Below are 25,446 nucleotides of genomic sequence, written 5' to 3'. Positions count from 1 at the left end.
GGCTTAAGATGGAATCTCAAAGTAGTTTTGATTTGCATTTCCTTGATGACTAAGGATGTTGAAATTTAAGTGTTTCTCATTCATTTGAGTTTTCTCTATTGAGAATTCTCTGTTTAGATACACATCTCATTTTCAACCAGGTTATTTGTTTTCTGATATCTAGTTCCTTGAGTTCTTTATATATTTTGGGTATTAGTCTTCTATCAGATGTGTAGTTGATGGAATCTTTTCCTATTATGTAGGCTTCAGGTTTCTCTAAATGATGGTATCCTTTATCATACAGAAGCATCTCAGTTTCATGAGGTCTCATTTATTAATTGTTGATCTTAGTGCCTGTGCTAATGGTGTTCTGTTCAGAAAATCTTCTCCTGTGCCAATGCATTCAAGGCTGTTCTCCACTTTCTCTTCTATCAGTTTTAGTGTATCTGGTTTTATGTTGAGGTCTTTGATCCATTTGGATTTGAGTTTTGTGTAGGGTGGTAAGTATAGATTTTTTTTTTTTTTTTGGTTTTTTGAGACAGGGTTTCTCTGTGTAGCTTTGCGCTTTCTGGAACTCACTTGGTAGCCAGGCTGCCTCGAACTCACAGAGATCCGCTGCTCTGCTCCCAGTGCTGGGATTAAAGGCGTGCGCCACCACCGGCCGGCACTTTTTTTTTTTTTACAGTATGTATTTCTGGTATCTTTATTAAAAATTAGGTGTCCATATATATGTGTGGATTTATTTCATGGTCTTCTATCCAGTCCTATTGATCAACATACCTGTTTTTATGCCAAAAAACACACGGTTTTTATTACTATACCTTTTGTAGTACAACTTAAAAAACCAGGGATGGTGAGATACCCAGAAGTTCTTTTATTGTTCAGGATTGTTTTAGCTATCCTGTGTTTTTTGTGTTTCCATATGGAGCTGAAACTTATCCTTTCAAGATCTGTGAAGAATTATGTTGGAATTTTGATGGGGACTGAATTGAATCTGTAGATTGCCTTTGATAGGATGGACATTTTATCATGTTAACCTTACCGATGTGTGAGCATGGGAGATCTTTCCCTCTTCTGGTATCTTCTACAATTTCTTTCTTCAATGTCTTAAAGTTTTTAATCATACAAGTCTTAAACTTGCTTGGATAGAGTTACCCTAAGATATTTTATATTGTCTGAGGATATTGTGAAAGGTGTTGTTTCCCTGATTTTTCTTTCAGTCCATTTTTCCTTTGTAAATAGGAGGGCTACTGATTTTTGTGATTTAATTTTATATTTAGCTACTTTGATGAATGTGTTTATCAGCTATTGGAGTTTCCCAGTGGAATTTTTAGGGTCTTTTATGTATACTATCATATCGTCTGTGAATAAAGATACTTTGACTTTTTCCTTTCTAATTTGTATCTCCTTGATCTTCTTCAGTTGTCTTATTGCTCTAGCTAAGACTTCAAGTACTGTATTAAATAGGTAAGGAGAGAGTAGACAACCTTACCTTGTTCCTAATTTTAGTGCAATTGCTTTGAGTTTCTCTCCATTTAAGTTGATGTTGGCTATGAGTTTGCCATAAACTGCCTTTATTTTATTGAGGTATGCTTACCGTGTCCCTAATCTCTCCAGAATTTCTATCATGAAGGGGTGTTGAATTTTGTCAAAGACCTTTTTGGCACCTGATGAGATGATCATGAGGTTTTTTTTTTTTGTCTTTCAGATTGTTTATACGGTGGATTTAATTTTTCAATTCATGAATGCTGAACCATCCCTATATCTCTGGAATTAAGCCTACTTGATCACAGTAGATGATCTTTTTGATGTGTTTTTGGATTCAGCTTGCAAGTATTTAATTGAGAATTTTTGTGTCTATCATCATAAGGGATATTGATCTGTAATTCTCTTTCTTTGTTGGGTCTTTATGTGATTTGGGTATCAGAGTAACTAGGCACATAAAATGAATTTGGGTAGTGATCCTTCTGTTTCTATATTGTGGAATAAATTTGAGGAGTATTGGTATTAACTGTTCTTTGAAATTCTGGTAGAATTCTGTGCTAAAATCATCTGGCTCTGGACTTTTTTTTGGTTGGGAGACTTTTAATGACTGTTTCACTAGGGGTTATAGGTCTGTTTAAATTGTTTATCTGATCTCGATTTAACTTTGGTAAGTGGTATCTATGGAGAAAATTATCCATTTATTTTAGATTTTCCAATTTGACAGAGTACAGTTTTTTAAACTATATCCTTCAGAATATCTGGATTTCCTCAGTGTCTGTTATGTTCCCCTTTCATTTCTAATTTTGTTAATCTATCTTTTAGTTGATTGTTTAAGAGATTGTCAATTTTGTTGATTTTTCTCAAAGAATCAACTCTTCTGTTGTTGTTGTCGCTTTGTTTCTATTTTATTGATTTCAGCTCCTAGTTCGATTATTTCTTGCTGTTTACTTTTGGGTGTGATTTCTTCTTTTTGTTCTTGAGCTTTTTCAGTTGTAGTGTTAAGAACATGAGATCTCTCCAGTTTTTTTTTTTTCCTGTAGGCACTTAGTGCTATGAACTTACCTCTTAGAACTGTCTTCATTGTGTCCCACAAGTTTGGGTATGTTGTATATTCATGTTCATTCAATTCTAGAAAGTCTGTAATTTCTGTCTTGACATTTTTCATTCAGTAGAGAGTTGTTCAGTTTCCAGGAGCTTTCTGTTGTTGAAATTTATCTTTAGTTTTTGAATTATATTTTGTCAGATATTAAAATGGCTGTGTTGGCTTGAGCCTTGGGTCCATTTGCTTGGAATATAGTTTTCTAACCTTTTTTCTTGAGGTGATAATATCCTTGATGTTTAGGCATGTTTCTTGGATGTAGCAGATGGATGGAACCTATTTTCTCATTCATTCTGTTAGTCTGTGCCTTTTTATTAGGGAATTGATGTTAAGAGATGATATCAATGAACAATGTTTGTTAATTACTGTTTTATTTTTCCTTTTTTCCCCCCTCTGGTGATATATGTGTGTTTCTCCTGTTTTTATTTGCTGGTCTGGAATTATTTATTCCTTGTGTTTTCTTGACTGTGGGTTTTTTTTGCACCTTCAGTAGGCCTGGGATTGTAGGTAGATATTGCTTAAATTTTTTTTTAATTGTGCAATATCCTATTTTCTCCATCTATTGTGATTGAAAGTTTTCCTAGGTATAGTATCTGGACTGACATCTGTGGTCTCTTAGAGTCTGTAGAACATGTGGTCAGTTCCTTCTGACTTTTAGAATCTCCACTGAGAAATCAGGTGTTATTCTAATAGGTCTGTCTTTAAATATTACTTGTCTTTTTCCTTGAAGTTTTCAGTATTCTTTCTTTGTTCTGTACATTTATGATTATTATGTGCAGAGGAGAATTTCTTTTCTAGTTCAGTCTAATTGGTGTTCTGTATGCTTCTTTTACCTTGATAAGATTTGGAAAAAGATATTCCAAGCAAATGAACCTAATGAACAAGCCAGTCCATTTTTATATCTGACAAAATAGAATCCAAAATTTAATGCTGAATATCAACAATAACAGAAAACTCATAAACTCCTGGAGACTGAACAACTGATCTCCATTTTTAGTTTAGGGAAATTTTCTTCTATGATTTTGTTGAAAATATTTTCTATGCCTTTGACTGGGTTTTTTTTCCTTCCTCTATTCCTATTACTCTTAGGTTGGTCTTTTCATAGTGTCCCTGATTTCCAGGATGCTTTGTGTCAGGTTTTTTTTTTTTTTGATTTAACATTTTCTTTTACCTTTAATGTATCTTCTCTTGTATCTTCAATGCCTGAGATTCTCTCTTCCATCTCTCATATTCTGTAGATGAGCTTACCTCTGTAGTTCCTGTTCAAGTTTCTAAATTTTTCCAGATTTTCCTCAGTTTGGATTTCTGTATTGATTCTATTTCCTCTTTCAGGTCTTGAACAGTTTTATTAATTTCCTTCCACTGTTATCTTTAAGGGATTTATTTATTTTCTTTTTAAGGACCTCTATTATATTCATAAAGCTATTTTAAGGTCTTTTTCCTGTGCTTCAGTTTTGTTACAATACTCACAGCCTGCTGTGTAGAGTCTAGGTGCTCATGTCTGCTCTTGTTTTTCTTGGTTGTTTTGCTCCTTGGTTTCTGTTGCCCTTGCTGGTTTAAAGAGTGTGGTAGCTGTGTTGCCTGGTAGGAAATTCTTCTAGGATCCCGCTAGGTGTGGCTACTGGATTCCAGGTTAAACGTGTTTCTAGGTATTGGGAGCTGACACTCAGGAATGAGGATGAGCTGGCAGAGGTTGGGGGTTAAGGGGGTCCACAGAACGAAGGAAAGGAGGATGTTCCACCAGGATCTGCTTAGTCCCCTGGGGATGGAGGTAGAGAGTACAGAGATGCCTTAACAGAATGTCTGTTCCAGAGCTGGGGATGAGGCTGTGGGGCTGGATTTGGAGGAAGAGAGGGGAATGTGAAGATCCACAGTTGACCTACCTGATTCTTAAGTGGCCTGTGTGTTCCCAGGGAATGCCTTTTGGAGTTGGGGGCTGAGCTAAAGTAATGAGTGGGGGAGGGAAGTTAGGACAGGAAGATCTGGTTGATGCATTAGACATGGGGGCAGAAGAGAGGGAGATTGAGCAGGTGGTCTGCTGCAGAGCTGGGAATGAGACTGGGGGATTGCATTTGGAGGGGTGGAGGGAGAGGTGAAGATCTGCGGTTTGCCTGCCTGCTTCCCTGGCTGAAGTCTAATTTAGCACTTTTCCTCTGTGGAACAACAGTCTCACTTGTCCTAAATGAAAATCAGTCAGTAGACAAGTGAGTCTTGGAAGGACTGCATGATGCATCCTTTCCTTGGGGATTCTTGATGTATCATGATCTTTTAATAGCTCTGTAAATAACCTCATTCTAACTCAGTGCTTTTCAAACTTATTTGATTATCTATATGTCATCTAGCCATCAATTAAGCCCTATGGAACTACAGATTTGTAAGCTATTCTTTGAGAAAAGCTTACGTTAAATTTCTTAGAAGAATAAAGAGAGGTACTTATTGGTGAGATTCCACGACGGTTATTGAACGAGTGAACACTGAGAGTTCTTTCAATGCTGACATGAATGTGGGATCTTGAAATATATTTCTCGAGGATAAGCTATCCGTTTTAACTTCTCTGTGTGCTCATGTGTGTGCAGGTGTAGGCTAGAACTTGACATTGGGGTGTCTTCAACCGAGGAATTATTTTTTGAGGTAGGGTCTCTCACTGAACCTGGAACTCATCTATTCAGCTAGAGTGACTGACCAAAAAGGCCCATCATCTTCCTGTCTCCACCTTCCCAGTAATTAATTTACAAGTGCACATCACCTGCACCAGGCTCTTTACATCTGGGATTGAACCCAGGTCCTCATGACCACACAGCAAGCTCTTTCCCTATTCAGACATCTTCCCAGCCTGGAACTTATTTTAATTCCTGACCTTTCTTGTGATTGTGGCACTAAAATTCCTACATATACTTCTGAATCTGGATATTTAGAAGCCTCTTTGGAATCATGTAGTTTTAGCTTAGAATTTGGCATGCAAAACTATTTGGGGTCTTTATGGCCCCCACCTTTACAAAGCAGCTGATAGCCAAGCATCCTTGACATGTGAAAAAAAACAAGGACTATGGGCCTTCTAATTTGTGACCCTGCTCTATTGTTAGAATTGTTATGATGACATTTAGTTCCTTGAGGGCTGGTGAGAGAGCTCAGCCAGCAAAGATGCCTACCACTAAGCCCACTGACCTGTGTCTGATCCTTGAAATCATGTGGTAGAAGGAGAGAACCTACTCCTGCATGCTGTCCTTTGCTCTCTTCATGTGTCCTGTGGGACAAAGCCCCCAATCCCTGTTCCTAGTAAATAAAAAAAAATGTGAAAAAAATTGAAAACTTACTTCCTTGAACAAAAACAAGAAAGGTGAGTCTCAAATACCAGTAGTTTAGGAACTTAGGGGTTTCTTGCTACAACTTCACAACATTTAAACTTTTTTTTTTTTTGGTTTTTCGAGACAGGGTTTCTCTGTGTAGCTTTGCGCCTTTCCTGGGGCTCACTTGGTAGCCCAGGCTGGCCTCGAACTCACAGAGATCCGCCTGGCTCTGCCTCCCGAGTGCTGGGATTAAAGGCGTGCGCCACCAACGCCCGGCCACAACATTTAAACTTTTTAAAGACTTAAAATGAATGATAGTAGCTTACTAAACTCCAAGAGTTTGAAATGCAAATCTTGAGGCTTGCTAACATGCTGTTGATTTTAGCAGATTTTAGGGGCAAAATTAGTTAAAACTTCAATTTTTGAGCCTCTGCCTCTGTGAAGTTTTGCCCACAAAGACTCATTTATTCAAAGGACTGGCCCATAATGCATTGTGTTCAGGGTAGGAGATATTGAGAAGCAATTGGATAGTGAGTGACAGCTCTGGCCTCATCAATGGCTTAATCCCTTGTTGGAACCATAATTGTATAGCATTACTGGGGGAAGGAATTTCAGAGGTGGGAACTATTAGAGGAAGCAGGTCAATGTGAGTGTGTCCCTGGTGGTGTGCATTATCCTTGGCTTCTTTCTGTTGCTTCGTTCTCCTTTTCACAACTATCATGAAGTGAACAGCTCATGCCACTATGATATTCTGATTAGCATCATGCCAAGATTGTTGGGCCCAGCTGACCTTGGACTAAAACCTTATAAACCATGAGCCAATATAAATCATTCCTTCTTTATGCTTATTTTCTCAGGTACTTTTTCAAAGAGTGGCTAGCATTAGTTCAGTACTAACATTTTTGCATCTATCTATCTATCTATCTATCTATCTATCTATCTATCTATCTATCTATCATCTATCAATCATCTATTTGGTGTGTGTGTGTGTGTGTGTGTGTGTGTGTGTGTGTGTGTGTGTATGTTCATGTGTGTGCATGCATGCCATGTGTGATGCACATGGAGGTTAAGGGACAACTTCTGGGAACCGGCTTTCTCCTTCCATCTTGTGGATCCCAGGAATCCAACTCAGATCATGAGGCTCGTTGGCAAGTGCCTTAACCTGTTCAACTATTTCCCTCATCATCAAGCATCCTGTTATAGTGATGAAAAATAACTAACACAGCCTCATAAGCATTTTATCTATCCCAAATGTATGATGAACTGGAAATGCCCAATTCTTACACTGAAATTCCTTTATATTTCCATTGAGATTTATTTCTCCTTCTCTTCCTCCTCTTCTTTCTTATAAATGATCTTGCTTTTAAAGTTCTCTATGATAGTGGACATACTATTTCTCTTCATTCCATTTTGAATAGGCGGTCAGGAGACAATTGAGGTTTTAAAAATATTAAACCAAAATTTGCTTTTTAGTAGGCTATCACTTTTCATTATTTGTTAGATTGTCTAACATTTCAGGTCAGTAAGTTTTACTTATACTTACTTTTCTATTTTTTTGCCTTTTTAAAAAAACAGTGTCTCGCTACATAGTCCTAGCTATTTTGGAATTCACTATGTAGATCAGGCTGGCCTCAAACTCACAGGATCCACCTGCCTCTGCTTCCTAAGTGTTGGATTAAAGGCATGGGCCACCATATCTAGCTTACTTTTTTTTTCTAAACAAGAATCACTTTTTTCTTGCATAAATAAATAGGAAAAAATTGCTTGTATAAGTTTTATGTGGAATTGATGCTTTCCTAATTTTCATGAAAAAATGCTGGCATGTTCACTGTGGTGCAGTGTATGACTACACACAGTATATCTTGGTGCTCCTTTCTCCCTGTGATCTCTCCCTTGTGAGAGGATTTTACATTTAGGATTGTTTATGTGACTTGCCTCAGTCAAGACAATAGGCATTGCTGTGCTTCCAACAGATGCTAATAGAGCAATCTTATGATTTTCCATGTTGTTTGTATCTGTGCTATAGAGACTTTTGTTGTACCAGGCAGAGGTCTCCCATGGTCTAAGCACTACAGTGAGGGGGATGTGGAGCTATTTCGTAGTTAAGTAGCAGTAGATGTATATGGAGGGAGAAATAAGCCTGACCATCATGGTCATAGCCCCCTCTACCTTGACGAATGCAGTCAATTTCCTCATTGTATCTCTTCCAACTTCGTCTTTTTAAAAGTCATTATAAGAAGCAGAGAATTCAGCCAAACCACTATCACTTCATAGTAAATGGATAATAGAATTTGTCAATGAGTCAATGCAAAGCTGTTAACACCGACGTAAACAATTGAATATTTAGTCACCGCAGTATAGCTAATAATTGCTATTTCGTTTTAAGTAATGAAGCAAATAAAAATGTAGGTCCTGCTGCAAAGCTGCTGTTTAATAGACCAATTACAATGATTCTTGAATATGAACATGGTATTTTTTAATTTAAACATTTTCTATTCAGACCTTAATAACTGCTTCTGTGAGTAGCAATTAGCTCTCCCAAAAGTACCAAAAAGAAAAACAAAGTTAGAATGTTTGTAGTCAAGCCAAAGTGATTCTCTCATGGCAATAGTGACCAGTCAGTGCTAGAAACCATTAGAATATCATTTGGTAGACACATTTTGTCCTCTCAGGTGAGGATACACATCACAAGAGGCTTTCTTGGTGGTAAGGAAATGATGTTATCAATGACTTGTTTAATTAATAATTATTATTAGACTTTGAAAATCCATGATAGAAGAATCGATGTCATTCACCTTTTTCTTTGAGACAGACAGTGTCTTGCTATGTACCTCAGGTTTGCCTTAAGTTCTTAGACCCAAGGGATCATCTTGACTCAGTCTTCCAAACAAATGCTATTCTTGATGTTCTTTAAAGTTTTGAGTTCTTAGGAAAAATATATCCTTCCTTCCTTCTTCCCTCTTTCCTTCCTTCTTCCCCTCCCTTCCTTCTTTCCTTCCTTTCTGTGTTTCTCTGTCTACCACTTCTTTCTTTTGTGCTTTCTTTTTTTTTATATTTCCTTTTAATCTGGAAAGTTTGAAAAATTACTAAGATCACCATTATTATTTCAGTGAAAAGTCTTTATTTTGTATGTGTGTGGGTCCTTAAGTGCCAAGGTGCACACAGAGAGTTCAGAATACAACCTGTGGGAGCTGGTTCTCTTCTTTCGCTCTGTGAGTCCCAGGAATCAAACCCAGGTTATAGGAATGGTGGCACATGCTCTTACTCACTGAGTCATGTCATTGGTCCCCAATACTGAGATGATTTTGATGAGGGATTTTAGAGTTTGGTAAAAAGAGAAGTTACTGGGAGGCGAATATGATCAAAGTACATTATACACAATGTATGAAAATGTCATATCAAAAAGCCCATTATTTTGTGCAATTAACATGTGCTAATGAAAATAAATATTAACCTTAGATGCTAAATATCATGATTAATTCTGTGTGAACCAACTCATAAACGTCTAATAAGGAAATAGGTTAACTTTCTTTATCTCTGGAATACTGTTTTCAATTTCTTGAAATGTTTATTTTTTAGATGGAAAATATTTGAGAAATGCATTTAAAATAATTAATGTTGGTCTTGTATAGGGCCATAATCTTATTGTCAAATCTTTATAAAAAACAAATTTTAACTATATTCCTCCATTTCTAATTCTACTTGATTTATTTTCTCCTTATGGTTTTCCTAAAACTGCCAGTAATTTAGATGGCTTTAGTTCTCTTCTGAACACATCTCATCCTTTATGTTATTGTTATTTGGTTATGTGGGTTGTGCACTGTTATTAAAAATCCCTTCAAAATTAGTCACTATGCTTATTATTTTACAGAGTTCCCATTTATTTATATTTGAAAATGGAAATCAAATTTTCTCCCACCATGACTTCTGCTTCCCATTTCATCTCTCCCATTTTGGTTTTTGCTGAAGTTCAGTTTTTCAGTAGGTCTTTCAATGGGCAGAAGGGAGCTGATAGGTGAAGAGCAAAGTCTTATTCTGGGTGTGTTTTAAAATGTCTGTAGTTCACTCTTATGCTTTGAATATTAGCTTGGCACAGCAGGCAATTCTAGTCTGACAGCTATTTTAGTTAGAACATTTCATGTATTTCCTGACTGTTTGTGGCATCTGTTTTTCCCAATTACATCCTCTGTCATTCTGATTGCTGCTTCGTGGTAGTTAAAGTCATTTCTCCCAGGTAGTTTTAAAACTCATCTCCACTTTTGTTTCTCTAGGTTCACAATGATGTATGATATTTTTCTTTTGTAAAGTTCCCAGAACTCATGCCCTTTAAAATCTAATGACTCATGCTTTTATTTATTTCCAGAAAATTTAGTCATTATCTCTCTGAGTATTGTCTCTTCTAAATTACCTTTTTCCTTTTCCTGAAACCCCTTTATATGTATGACAAAGCAGCACATTCTTCCCTTTATGCTTCTCAGCCGTTATGTCTTCCTCGTCCTAGGCGATTACCTTAGTATCCTACCTTTCACATAACTCATTTTATTTTTAGCTATTGTCTTTGTCTACTCCACTGTTTAGTTAAGCTGTCAACAGATGATTTCACAGACTATGGGTTTGGGCCTGCTTTGTTTGCTATAGAAAAACATCATAAAGAGAATTACGTTATCGATGGAATTATCTTGTCAACAGAAGATTATTTCTCATAGTTCTGCCGTCATAGTCTTGAAGATCCAACATCAAGATGCTGGCAGGTAGATTTGGTAACCAGGGCAGGCTCATTTTATGGCTCAAAGAGTGTTGTTTTTACTGTGTCCCCACAAGGGTCAAGTGAGCATTCTGGGCTTCTATAGGGCACTAATTTACTTATTATCTATTTGTCTCCCAAATGTTTCATCTACTAGTACCATCACCTCTGAAGTTAAGATTTCAGCATCAGATTTTAGGAAGAAACAAGTATTCAATCAATAAATTCATCATTTATTTAAAAAAGTTTTGTCTTTTGTAATTTTTCCTTCTCCCCCCCCCTTATGTCCTTTTCTCTATAATGCCCTGTTCTCATGAATATTTTTTCTCCTTTTACTTCCATCATGACTAGATTTAGCTGTCAACTTGATGCAACTCTAGAGTCACCTGGGAAGAGGGAACATCTATTGAAGGTTTGCTCCCATCAGATTGACCTGTGGGCAGGTGTGTGGGACATTGTCTTGATATCTAATTGATGCAGGAGTCTGAGTCTGCTGTGGTAGGTACTACGTATAGGTAGGTGGGTCTGGGTTGTCTAAGAACAGTTGCTGAATGTGTGCCAGAGAGCAAGTCAGTAAGCAACAAATCTCCACGGTCTCTGCTTCAGTTCCTGACTCTAGGTTCTTGCTAAGGCTTTCCTTGATGATGACCAGTGTAACCCATAAGTCAAATAAACACTTTTCTCCCTAAGTTGCTGTTTGTAATAGTGTTTATCATAGCATATTTAAGTATATCATATTTTAGTATATCAAATGACATTCATAGTTTAAAATTTTGATCTTAGATCATTCTATTATCTTAACTCTTCATAGATAGAAATCCCTCCTTGATTTTGCTTACTTTCTCAGGGCTGTGAGTTTCCATACGTGTTTTATAATTTTGGATTGAGAACTTGTCTTCAGTTGGATTTGTTTGTACTTGTTTGTACTTGGACTTGAGTAGGTGCTTATCTTGGGTACTTACTTCTACTTGTATCTTTTCTAAGGATCCGTGTTTTTTGATGGCTCTGGATTAACTTTAGTCTTACAAGTATGGCTAAAAGAACTTCCACTCCCATTAAGTAATGTAAATTCGGTCTCCACATTCAATACATTCATGTCAGTAAAATGTAGAAGTGACCCATAGAGTTGCTGTTGAGAGCACCAGACACAAATGGGAACTTCAGATCTCCTGTCTGGAAGGTGGGTGGAGCTTGTTAAAGAATCTGTCTTAAGGATGTGATTGTAATTTCATAGTGAACACTATACATACATACATACATACATACATACATACATACATACATACACACACATATATAAAACTGGATTTCCATGTTTATTTGAAATAACTTGATGATAAGCTGGTAAAAGTTTGATATTGTCCTGAAAATGCACTAAGCAGTTTTTACTTACAAAGTGGGCTTATTTGGGGTTGATTTGGAAGTGACAATGTGGGGTGAAATTTCTCAGATCTCCCTCTGTGACTGGAACCAGTTACCCTGCCTGTACTCATGGGAAACCCCCTACCAGTCACAGTTCCTCCTTCTCTGGGAAGGTATTAACAAACCTCAACTGGCACCTAGAGTCACCTGGGAAGAGAGAACTCTTAATAAACAGAACATTAAAAAAACTGGCATCTCTATTACATTTCCAGAATGTTAAATGATATTTAGGTCTAGTGTGAATTATAGGACAGCTGGCTTAATCAAGAAGCATTAGATTAAGATTTTGTACAATAATCAAATCACTCAAAATATTTGTCTCCCAATTAAGTTTGATATGAACTTGACTTCGAGTCTTATAAAAAACTAAAATAGGGACATTTAAACAGCAAAAACCACCCAAGGTCTTTATTAACTTAGAGTAAAAGAACTTTGATTATATCCCTGCTCTCAATAAAATATAAACTATTGTCATGCCTAGTTTTAATTGTCAATTTGTCAAAATCTAGAATTATCTTGAAAGAAGGTCTCAGCAAGGGATTATCTAGCTCTGATTGTCTAGTGTGTATGTCTCTGGGGAACTGTCTTGATTATGTTAACTGATGTGAGAAGACCCTGCCCACTGTGGGTGGCGCCATTCCTTAGGTTTGGGTCCTGAGTTGCATTAAGAGTAGAGAAAGTGAGCACAGAAGCAAGCATATGCACGTATTTATTTTCTCTCTGCTCTTACTGTAGATGGAACCAGTTTCTTCAAGGATTCATCTTGACTTCATCAAAATGATGGGTCGGAAACCTTGAATTGTGAGTCAGATTAAACCCTTTCCCTCACAAATTGTCATTTGTCAGACTATTTTTATTACAGCAATAGAGACGAAAGTAGAGGAGATGTCTACGGCAAGCCCTAGGGACAAATTAAGAGAAGGCTACTATTCCTGTAAAAGTGTCTAGAGACTATAAAATACATAGGTCCAGAAGGACTTTGTCCAGATGTATGCTCTGAAACCCCGAGGACTTAAAAGCACAGGATTAATGGGATTTCCATACTGACTATCTAATGATTAGTAGCAGAAGAGATCAAGGAGATGGTGTGGGTTTAGGGGACAGGAGGCAGAGCATTTGCCCATGAATCTGAAAGTAGATAAAGAGGTGTGTGTGTGTGTGTGTGTGTGTGTGTGTGTGTGTGTGTGTGTGTGTGTGTGATGGCTATATTACTAGGACAGGAAAGAGTGGAGGCAGCATCTCACCATTGTCCTATTGTGTTCAAGGTCATTGGAAGTAGATGGCATTAGTTTCTTCCCTTCCAATTCCTAGAGATGGGTGATAGCGATTGGTTGCTTAAGCTTTCTATACAGTATTTTTCTTACCTCTAAAATCAGGGATTTGAATTGGTACAAGAAGCAAATAACTGTCATTGGTATGTTTCTTAGCTGTACAGGGATCTCTGGTAGCCCTAAGATAAACTGATGCTAAAAGTACTTTAATTATAAGAGGTTCTCAAGAATTTGCCCTTGTGTATAAATGAAATACCTTCTACATACTTGTGCAAAGCTTTCTGGAGAGGCAAGAGACAAGAAGCATAGTTTTCTTTGGATTCAAAATCCCCAAAGGTAAATAAACATTGCCCCAGAACTTCTACAAAGGGACAGTGCAATCCTGATTCATGTTCTATATGAAGGAGTATAAAGTAGATTTAATATGCAAGTCTTACACTAGAAACACATTGGGATGTCAGAACAGGTAGGGGTGGAGATGTGTTCCCATGACAACCAAAGAGATTCCCAAAGTGGTTTAGAAACACACACCAATTGGAATGTCTATTGGGATCATGTGTGAATTAAGTTTTAGGCAGATTTGATCAGAGCTGTAGTAATCCTAACTATGATGAGATCTGGAGGTGGGGTCAAATAGAGAATGATTGGCTTTATTTCTTCTTTGATGTTGCTGCAAATCTAGGTTCCTGGTCAAGGCATTTAATTATCCAAGTCTGAGTGTCCTGACCTGGAACATCTGATGTGTATTGACTTCTTAGCTTTGTTATATTGCAAAGTCTTGTGGCTTCATTTATAAATGAGATGATCTGAGCTTAATACTATTCTATGACAATTTGCTGCCAGATTTTCATTTGTTCTTTGAGAAGCTCAAAGTCAGTGAGCAATTTCCTCTAGGTAATGCTATCATTTTCTACTCAAATTGAAAACATCAGCTAATATTTAGAGATTTCTAAGAAAATGGCAGAAAAGTACACTGGGCTCCCAGGACTTAAGAATTTGAATGTAGAGTAAATGTGTGCATATGGTGTCAGAGACTGTTCTCACAGTCAGGTAATTTCATCCCAGGCACCTTAACCAGGTGTGCTAGTCTCTACTAGGTGTAGGCTGCAGTTGACAGAATGGCCTCTTCACATCCCACTTCCTGATGCCTACCTCTTTCCAACCCCGCTTTTTCTATGCTGTTTCATCCCTGGAGATGGCTCTTCATGTTCTCTTTAATCTATTTTTCAAAAATCTGTGTACGCTGTCATCCATGACCAATTCAGTCCCCAGTGAGCTCCCCCTTCTTATTACATAGATACTCCTTCCTCCTGTTTTCCTCCTTGAACCCTAAGCAATTCAAGGATGGGGATAGTGCCAGGATTAACTCTTCCAATTCATTCCCATTATTGGGTATATAGCTGGACCATGTTCTCTGATTGCTTTGCCATGTTGTTAAATGTGACCAGAAGACCAAATTCTACCAACAGAAACACAGAAAGAAGTGATGAACTCTGTTTCCAGGTTTGACTTGTTGAAGTATCCTATACATAGTCATCCTTGCTCATTTTCCATACACCAGCTATAGTGGTTTAAATGATGACTCTCATAGGCTTATATGTTTAAAAATGCTTTGTTCTCAGTTGGTAGAACTGTTTGGCAAGGATTAGGAGGTGTGGCCTTGTTGGAGGAGGTATGCCACTGGGGGTGGGTTTGAGGTTTCAAAACTCTATACCATTCCCAGTTATCACTTTCTCTGCCTAATGCTTGTGGATTAGATGTAAGTCCTCAGCTACTGCTCCATCACCATGCCTCTCTGCCTGTTGCCATGCCCCAACTGTGATGATCATGGACTTATCCTCTCAAACTGTAAGCCCCCATCAAATGTTTTCTTCTAATAGCTGCCTTGGTCATGATGCTTTGTTACAGCAGTAGAAAAGTAAGCAAGACATCAGCTAACTGCATAGGATTGTTAAGTCTCTAAGAGAGTGTGGGTCTGTATATCAAGAGGAGCTTACATCTCTGAAATATCATATGGAAGTATTCAGCTAACCAGGAACAAGTACACTATACCATTATATGAGAAACAAACACTTTATTGGGGACTATGGTACCAGGATCTTGGAACTTTTCTATTGCAGCAGCTAGATTTTCCCCTGGAAATCAGAGGGCTAAATAATATTACAGTGTCATATGTAATTAAATAATTCTTTGTTTACTTTATAGTACCTAGAATAATGAAAGAGGTTCTAGTGGTGCTAACTGCCTTCCCAACATGGTAGCTTACTGACCATCCTTTTACTTCAAGGAGGAAATGATGTTCTGCTCTGGTTTGGAGTATGAGAAGTAAAGAAAGGAGATGTTGGTGGTAAATGGCCCAACCTATGTATACAAAGGGCAGATAAAGCACATGGATTTGTTCTACCCTGGTCAATGGCATCAAATAAACAAACAGTATTGTTATTGATTATTATATTAAGTAAATATCAGGAAAGACATTGATATTGATTATTACATTAGATAAATCTACAGAGTGGTGGTGCTATTGATTTTTATAGCCAACCAATATGAGGATGGACAAGACTTATACCCTAGCCTACCCATCTTAAAATGACTTAAGGCTTTGAGTACAATTCTGAAACAGGAACTTATTTTATGGTAAATGTTTTTTAGAAATGTGAGAATTTTCCTCATCATATTCACATTTAAAACAAAAGCAGTTAGGGGCACATGCACATTTTTCTTTAGACAAGATTAAGAGATTGTAGAGCAATCGTCAGCTACAAAGACATATGGATCTGTCAAATATCAAATGGTGAACAGAGATCCTTTAAGATGCAGGGTCAATTAAGGAAATCAAACTAAGAGACAGAACTTCCAAAAAGTTAATTATGTATAAAATGCACACATACTTGGGAGACCATAGCTTTGCATTTCTGAGCTTAAGAACGGTAGGTAGCTATGGTAGGCAGTACAAGTTCTCATTGGTATAAGCTGAGGGTAAAGAGGGAAAAATTCAAAGCTGATATTCAAGTTTGTAACTGTGGAGCAGGGTGTTAGGGATAAACTTGGTTTTTGATAAGTTGGTCTTTAGCAATAGAGTCTTACTATTAAGTTGTGATGTTAACCAATAGATTTGGCAATAGCCTGTACTGTTTGGGGAAGTCTATTGAATCATTTTGAAGGCTGTTTCAAAAAAATGTAACCATTCGTGGTACTGGGGGCTTTATTTGTTAGCATATGATATATAGTTGGGACATTGTCTTCTCATTACATGGTTCCTCCATTTAGACTCCTTTTAGATATGGACATATTTTGGGCAGCTTCTAATGTAATAGGTTCCCAAATGGCTTTTCAAAGGGCTTTTATACTGGTTATCAATTCACATATTACCTCTTCTGTCCTGCCTTCCCACCTCAACCTGATTTAATCCTCCCATTCTAACTTCCCCTTTATCACTTTATAGAACTCTATGCTATTTCCTCTTCTTTCAAAGATTCCCCTCCCCCATGCCTGCTCCCTTACTCACTACCTAATCTCTGGATAATCTAAATGAAACACACATATCTAAGGCATAAAAGCTAACATCCACATACAAAACAAAAACAAAAACAAAAACATGCTGTGTCTGTGTGATTCTGAATTATCCCACTCAGGATTATTGTTTCTAGCCCCATCCATTCACTTGCAAATGTCATAATTTCATTTTTCTTAAGAGTTGATTAATATGGCAGTGGTTCTCAACCTGTGAGTCGTGACCCCTTGGGGGAGGGTCTAATGACCTTTCTACATGGGTCACCTAAGACCATTGGAAAACACAAACATTTATATTACAATTTATAACAGTAGCAAAATTACAGTTATGAAGTAGCAACAAAATAATTTTAAGGTTGGGGGTTACCACAACATGAGGAACTGTATTAAAGGGCCACAGCCTTAGGAAGGTTGAAAAACCACTAGGGTAGATTTACTACATTTTCATTAGCCATTCATTAGTTGATGGACATCTAGGCTGTTCCCGATGTTGGGCTGGTCTGAATAGAGCAGCAGTGACTGTGAGTGAAGGCTTCATTTCTTAATACCACTGCATTGGTCCCTTAGGCTTGGTTGGGATTTTCAAATACAAATTTCTGGAACAGACAGACATCTAGTTCATTCTAACGAGTATATTTGTAGGGTAGATGAGCCAGATAACCTTCCTTTTCTGTACAGAAAACACCTCTGAGCCAAAGTAATGTGGAGAAGCTTAAAAAGACACGCAAGCACCTTATGTGAGTAAGGCAGGGGCCCAGCACTTATTAATTAGTTGTCTGGCTTCAAATGTAAGAACCTTGAAGAAGGCAAAACTGACATGTAATTAATGACAGTTAGGTTTCCTTGAAATTCCTAATTATTTTGTTGGCTATTTCATATATCAATGTCTTCAGTATTTGGAAACTGATGTTTAGGATGAACATAAGTTTTGTTGCCACTACGATGAAGCACCTCCCTACCCCAGCTGTCCTCAGGCTGGGGGTGATCTAACTCCAGTGAGAAATAACAGGCTGTGAATCAGTTGGCATTTGCCTGTTGGAGGGTATGTGTGTATGCATGCAGAATTGGGTTTAAACGAGCCTGGGACTCTTTACATTAAAACTTGTTTATGTTTAAAGAAACCAAACCCCGAAATATTGGTCTGCTTCTGTCACGGTTGCCATCCAATCCACCATGAAAAATCACAGTATAATTCCATTTCCCCCTGGGTTTAATGCTGCAGAAGCCAGCTCTAAGCGAGAGAAACAAATATCCTTTTAAGTTTACCTGCATGCAAATGGGCTGCGGAGGTGGTCTGTCCTTTTACACAATAAATTAGAGAGTCCTTTTTTTTTTTTTTTTTTTTTTTTTCTTAGTGGGATAGATGTGGGGATTAATAAACCCAGAGTAGGCATATGGATATGCAGAATCAATGTTAGTCTGGTTAGAGACGACAAAGCGCTTCTTGCTTGAGTGCTTTGCAACCTAATTCAATAAAACAAAATGAAAGGCAAATGCTTGAGGAACTGAAGAGAGGATCTTTATGAAAATATTAAATCCTCCGTACAAAGGAAGGCATACGTCCTCCTCTGAGCATGCTCTCAACATCTCAATGCAATGGACGGGTCGTGTGTGTGTGTGTGTGTGTGTGTGTGTGTGTGTGTGTGTGTGTGTGTGTGTGTGTGTTGTGTGTGTTTGTGTGTGTGTGTGTCTAATGAAAGCACTTTGTGATTTTTTTTTAAACAAAGCAACCTAAAGGAACCATTTTGAGTGCAAAAACTCCTTTTTTTTTTTTTTTTTTTTTTTTTTTTTTTGCCTTTTAACTGCCGAGTAAAATGCTGAAATAGAAACTAATTTTTGCCCCCTACCAATTTGTAAAACCAAAGTATGAATCCAAACTGAGCAGGCAGTGGCGTGAAAAGCGATTTACGGACGCGGCTGTCTCTGATTCCATCAATTTGTTTTGCAGCTTTTGTTAGGATTTTATGTTTCCCTGGCATCCCCCGAGACAGTTTCCAGCTTGAGAAGAGAATATCAATAACTCACACGTCCTCTAGGAAACGTCCCCGGGACAATCACAACATTCCTGCCCTTCGGATCCTTTTATGTCTTCTAATGACTGGGGTAAAACAACAAAAATTATTCGTTTTGGGAAACATGAAAACCAACAAAGCAATAATGTTTGGGTAAGAGTATAATTTTGTTCCCTTTTTGTGCGGTCAACTAGAAGGCAAAGAAGAAAGAATCCATTGGTCTTTTCTGGGATTTCATCAATCCTTAGTGATGTTAGGTGCATTTAAAAAGGAAGCAGAGTGAGCAAACATGGGCAGAACTTCGGAGTTCCAGGTGACATACTTTAGTAAGTAATGGTCTTTTTGCTGGTGGCTGGACAGCCCGGATTCTCATCTAAGCACCATCAGGAGACAAGTGGGTCATCCCTGTCTAAATTCCTAATTTCTCTCAACTCTGTGTGCCATATCTGTCCAATGAGACTAAGGGTCCTTGTTCCTCTGACCTTACAGTGGATACAATGTAAAATGAAATGTGTGCTCACTACAGAGTGTTAGAGCAACACACGAACACACAAGTGGAGTGTTCCTCTCCCAAAGTGCTTGGGACTAGAGGTGTTTCAGGTACTTGGGGAATGACATTGAAGAACAGACATGAATTCAGCTGTTCTCCTCGTCGCTGTACTTGAAAAATCTGAAGGTAATTTCATACACTATTTTCAGCCCTCTCTCATCACCTGAGGTCAGGTTGTGGAACTTTCCGCTTGCAATGTCACACTGGTGCTCAAAGTGTTTTAGCTTTTGTAGCATTTTAGGTTAGAGAGACTTGACCTGTTATCAAATTATTAGAGTAGATTTTCTTTAATGTGGTTTTCTTTAATGTGCAAAACAGTCTGGGAATTCTGTCCAGAAAACCCTACAGTATCTGCGAATAGGGGAATGTCTATTCTACTTGCACATTAGCCTTGAGAACTGAACTCGGAGTTATTTTCTTCAAGAAGCTCCTCTCCGCATCCAGTGAGGGGTTGATGCCCTCATTAGTGTTCTTATAAAGACCCTGGTGTTTATCTTAGGTTGTGTTTTCATGGGTCTTCTATTTATTTTTCTGTTTTCTCTACTCGATTATAAGCATCCAGAGAGTGAACTTACTTTAAGAATTTTTGACTTAAAGTCTATCAAAGCAAGTCCCTCCCTTACTCTGAATTGTGTTGATGTCTTCTCATCTAGCCAGAGACAGCTGTTTCTTGAGGGTGTATGTGATCATATAAGACCCACTCAGATAATGCAGGGTAATCTCCCATTCTCAGGTGTCTATTCAACAAAGTCCCTTTCACCATGTTATATAACATAAAGGTGACACTATTAAGTCATGAACACACTGGGGGATCTGTTCTGCCTTCCATGAGGTCTAAAGAACATTCCACCTTAGAACAGCAATAGATACATCTAATGAGAACTCAGGTCCTTGTATCAAAATAGGGACAGTTTCATTTGTATATGTAAGCATTGTTAAGACAACAAAATTTATTGAGGCTCTTTTAGGGTGCAAATGCTTTGATAGACTTTAAGCTGTGAAGGGCTAACTGTAAGGAATGAAGAGGAAGCTAAGAGGAGTTCCTACTTGATGGTCCTGAAGGAAGTGGAAATTGCAGCCCTACATCCACCAGATGAATCTATCAACTGTGTTGTGAGAGTGAGCCCAGAGATTCTTCACAGAGCCTCCAGATAAGAGCCTAGGTTGGTTGGTCTCTTTGTTTCAGCCTAAGGAGACCCAGGGAAGAAGGAACAGGTTTAGTCAACTTGAATGGTGAGATAATGAATCTGCATTGTGAGAGACACTAAATTTGCAGCAATCAGTTGCAGCTGCAATAGACGACACACACACACACACACACACACACACACACACACACACACACACACATTAATTTTCTGGCTCCAAAAGATTAGCATTTTAGTAACCTGTCAGAAAGGTGTAAAATAGTAGATCTGTGACAGGATGTCAGAATCCCCAGGGAGGAAGCCCTTGAGGAGTCCCCCGGCTGGATTCCTTGGAATAATACCCCAACAGTGGAGAGATCAGAGTACTGCTGAAATGTTGTCCTAACTAAGACAGAGAAACCAGTCAACGAGCCCCAGGAATCTCCATGATTTGAAGCACATTGCAAGTTAGATTTGTCAACAGCGGGTGATGGAGGCGAGCTCAGAGAACTGTCACGAGATAGTTTGGAATGTAGTTTTTTAATCTCAGGACTTCCACATTTCTCTGTTAATTCCTGACTTCTAATTTCTAGTCTTTTACGTATGGCTTCTTTCTAGCCTTTGAAGTTCTGGGGAGCTTTTCTTTGTCCCTGATGTTCTGAACCTGGAGAATGGTATGCTTCAGGGTTGTCTTGTTTTCACTGTGCTGGCTTCCCACAAGGGTCCTTTGTTTTTCACATTTTTCAGCCCTGAGCGTTTTTCATACATTGTTTCTTTGACAATTTCATCCTATTCCCCTTTTCTGTTTGTAATTTGTGATATTCTTATTAACAAGATGTTGAATTCTTATATTACTTACTTACTTTTCTTATTTTTCCTTCTAGCCTTTAATTTATTTTTTTATTTTCTTCAACTCTAATTTCTAACCTTTCTATTTAACTTTTGAAATTTCTGGCATCATTCTTAAAAGAAAATGTGTTTCTTATGGCATGTGTCTCTTCCTTTTACATAGCACTGTTTGCTAGTGTCTTGGATACACTGTCTTCTGTTTTTCTATTTCTTTCTGTCCCTAGGATATTCTAGTTTGCTTTTTCTTCTTCACATTCATTTATTCTATTTTCTAAAATTTCCCCTTTCTCCCTCTGCTTTCAACTCTTTTAGGCATGGTGCAGATGTTCTATCATCCATTATCTCCTTGGACATCTGTTCCTATTTAATTGTAAGGTTCTAAAAAAAATGGGCGCCTGGTGGTTCTGACTGGTGTCTCCATCAGGCAGGGTCTTTTCTCTTAGACTTCCTAATGTCTCTAAAAATGAATGCTTGAATGTAGTGCATTGGTGCTGAGTACCTGAAGGTCTGCTTTCCGGAAATCATTGCCATGGCATGGTCGAATCCTGTACAGCAATTAAAAGTCAGAATGGCTGCTTTCAAAGCTATTCCCTGTCTCTTGTGAAATAATGGGTCCCTTCATCTGCAGAGTGAGCATAGCTCATAGGACTGTTGTTATAATTTAATAAACTAATACATACAGAGAGCTTACAATATAAACCATAGAGTCCAACAAGTTACCTATTTTTATCATCATTATGATCATCATCATCATCAACAACAACAACAACAACAATTCAGTAATTTCCCAGCAGGGCCTTGGTCCTTCCCTTAATTGTCCTTTAGCGGAGTTTCTGGTTTGGTGTGTCCACTATAGAAACTGCCAACCTTCTGCAGATTGGAGGTTGAACAATCTCCAGGCTGAGCAGAGCTGGGAAGGGCACCTAGGGATTTCCCAGTTTATTATCCTGATTTTTGCCAACCTTCTGGGACTTCATTCACACCTCTTATCCCTGAAGAAAAACCTGGTATTTTAGTTAGGGTTTCTATTGCTATGAAGAAACACCATGACAACAGCAACTTTTATAAAGGAAAATATTTAATTTGGTGGCTAAGAGTTCAGAAGTTCAGTCCATTATCATCATGGAGGGACAAGGCAGTATGGAGGCAGACATGGTGCTGGAGAAGGAGCTGAGAGTTCTACATCTTGATCTGAGGGCAACAGGAAGTGAACTGAGACATTGGGTATGGCTTGGGCATATATGAGATCTCAAAGCCTGCCTCCACAGTGACACACTTCCTCCAACAAGGTCACACCTACTCCAACAAAGCCACACCTCCTAATAGTGCCACTCCCTATGAGTTTATGGGAACTAATTATATTCCAACTACCACACTTGGTCTCAGCGATTCCTGAGCTCTTCTAGAGTTCAGAGGCAAGGCTGACTTTCTTCCTATTGGTTTTCCCTGTGTAGATAGATACTTTGTTTCCAGGTTTCTTTGCCAGTGACCACTGCTCTCTGGCTTCTGTGGTCTCCCATCTCCTCTCCTCTCTTGTTCTTCTTCACTTTGAGAATTTGTATTTTTCCTATTCCTTTACTAGGTTACTATTCCTGGTTACATTTGAGAAGGGAAGGAAATTAACCTATGTATACAGTTGCCCATGTTAACTACAAGGGCATTGGCCTCATTTCTTATCTATGAAATGAGGGGTTATAGCAAATAAACTCAGGCATTTTTCTCTTCAGAAAGTCCTTGCTTTGCTGTCTGTAGTTCAGATTTAATGTAATTCCCGGCTGATCACAGCCAGATTCTCTATCACTTATCTCACTCTCAGAATCGTAGTGATTATTTTTGCTTTTGTTGTTTTGAATCTTTTTGAGCAAGAGACCTGCAGTGTAGCAAATTATATCTTGTGTACAAATTAGAATAAACTCAGAAACACAGGTGACTTTTGTTCCCCTCTGCATCACAAAGACCTTTTCAATACACCTGATGGATTGTAAAAGGGACGCCACAAGCAGATGTGAGCCATCGGGACTCTGCTGACGGTAATTTGGATACCACAATACTTATCATGCTGTGTTCTTTGTCAGATAAAAAAAAAAAAAAAAAAAAAAAAAAAAAAGCCTTTCAGTACTTTGCTCTTTCTGGAAAAAAGATTTCAAAAGGAAGATGAGAGCAATATTGAAATTAGAACGACATTTTCTTGTGGAGAATCACAGAGAATGGACTCAGTAAATAAAAGTCTTGTTGGTTAAGGTAGTTCTCATGGTTTGACCTTAAATGTCCCTGAAAGGCCTTTATACTAAGCAGGTGGTGGCCACCCTTTGTGCTTTTGGGATATGGTAGATCTTTTAAGAGATAGGACCTAATGGAAGGCAGTTGGGTCACTGCAGGTGTGCACTTGAAGGGGATATTTTGAGGCTCCAGTCTGTTCACCTCTTTTGTTTCTAGATGCTATGAAGTAAACAGACCTCCGTTACTAGGCACCTCTGCCTGGATTCTCCACCTTGCCCCAGGTCCAAAGCAACTGGACCTGGTGACATTGCATGGGAATCGATGAAACCATGAACCCAAATGATCCTTTTCTCCCTTGACATTGTTTATTTCAGGTGTTGGCCACAGTGAGAGCAGTTTAAGATGGTAATTGAAGCTAGAATCTGCCACTTGTCTCCAGAGGCCTTTGATGTATTTAGGTAGTGGACGTGGAGAAGAGACACACTACCTTCCTCTCTAGAAGGTAGAGACATGTTTATGACATGACGTAACATTTTTGTTGTCATGGTCACTGCTGTCAATAAGTTATCTTACGTGTTCTCCTTTGGTGTTTTGTGGAAGAGACAGGCTTCCATAAAACAATGACTTTATAAGATGGTGGGCCATCTAATACTTCAAATAAAAATACCAGACACTCTCCTAGTGTTTGGTGCTGTCTGTTGTATATGGCATTTGTTGTCTCAAGGCCATGCATAGGAAGTGACAATAGATTCTTTTGAAAAGTTGTCCATTAAAGCAGGAGTCCTAAAATAATCAATGACCTCATTAAAGGTTTGTAGAGAAAGCAATGAACTAAATCAATTATTTGGCCATGTTAGGATAGGCAGTGGCTTATTCTTTTTTTTTTTTTTCCAAGATAAGCATTTTTCTGTGTAACAGCCCTGGCTATCCTAGAACTCTCTTTGTAGATCAGGCTGACCTTGAACTCACACAGATTTAGCTATCTCCGCCTCCCGTGGTCTGAGATTAATGATGTGCACTACCACGCCTGGCTCAATAGTTGCTTACTCTTTAAAACACTTCATCGGATTTGTTTTTTGAAAATTTCGTGTGTATATACAATGTATTTTGATCACTGTCACCCACCCCTATCTTATCTCCTACCTATCCCTATCTATGTCCCCAGTGGTGGTTTGATTAGGGATGGCGCTCATAGACTCATGTGTTTGAATGCTTGGAATGACACCATTAGGAGGTGTGGCCTTGCTGGAGTAGGTGTGACCTTGTTGGAGGAAGTGAGTCACTGTGGAGGCGGGCTTTGAGGTCTTATCTGCTCAAGCTATGCCCAGTGTGGTACACAGTCTCCTTCTGCTTCACATCAAGATGTAGCACTCTCAGCTCCTTCTCCAGCACCATGTCTGCTTGCTTGGCGCCATGCTTCTCTCCATGACAATAATGGACTGAACCTCTGAAACTGTAAGCCTAGCCCCAATTAAATGTTTTCATTTCTAAGAGTTGCTGTGGTCATGGTGTCTCTTCACAGCAATAGAAACCCTAACTAAGACAACCCCCCATCTCCCCAGTTCCTGTCCCACATTCATGTCTTTTTGAAAAACATCTCTTTCATTTGGAATTAGTTTCCCATTAAGGACGTGTAACCTGTTTGGAATGGCTCTTTTTAAAGCGTGGTTGTAACCATTGCTGAATGTTGTTGGCTAAACTACTTCTTAGGCTCTCCTTCTAGAACCCCAGTTTTTCTCAGGCAAGGAATAGCCATTATTGGGAGGGACCCTGGGATCCCAACTTTTAGAGCTTGCTTCTAAGCAGTCATTAGCAGCCATGATCACTTCACTTTCTATTGCATCAATGGACTTTGAGCAGAGCATGGAATGTGATTCGGGCTGGGCAA

This window comes from Peromyscus leucopus, chromosome 18 (assembly GCF_004664715.2).
Source record: "Peromyscus leucopus breed LL Stock chromosome 18, UCI_PerLeu_2.1, whole genome shotgun sequence".
NCBI lineage: Eukaryota > Metazoa > Chordata > Mammalia > Rodentia > Cricetidae > Peromyscus > Peromyscus leucopus.
The sequence above is the reverse complement of the archived record's forward strand: the minus strand, read 5'-3'. Positions refer to the sequence as shown.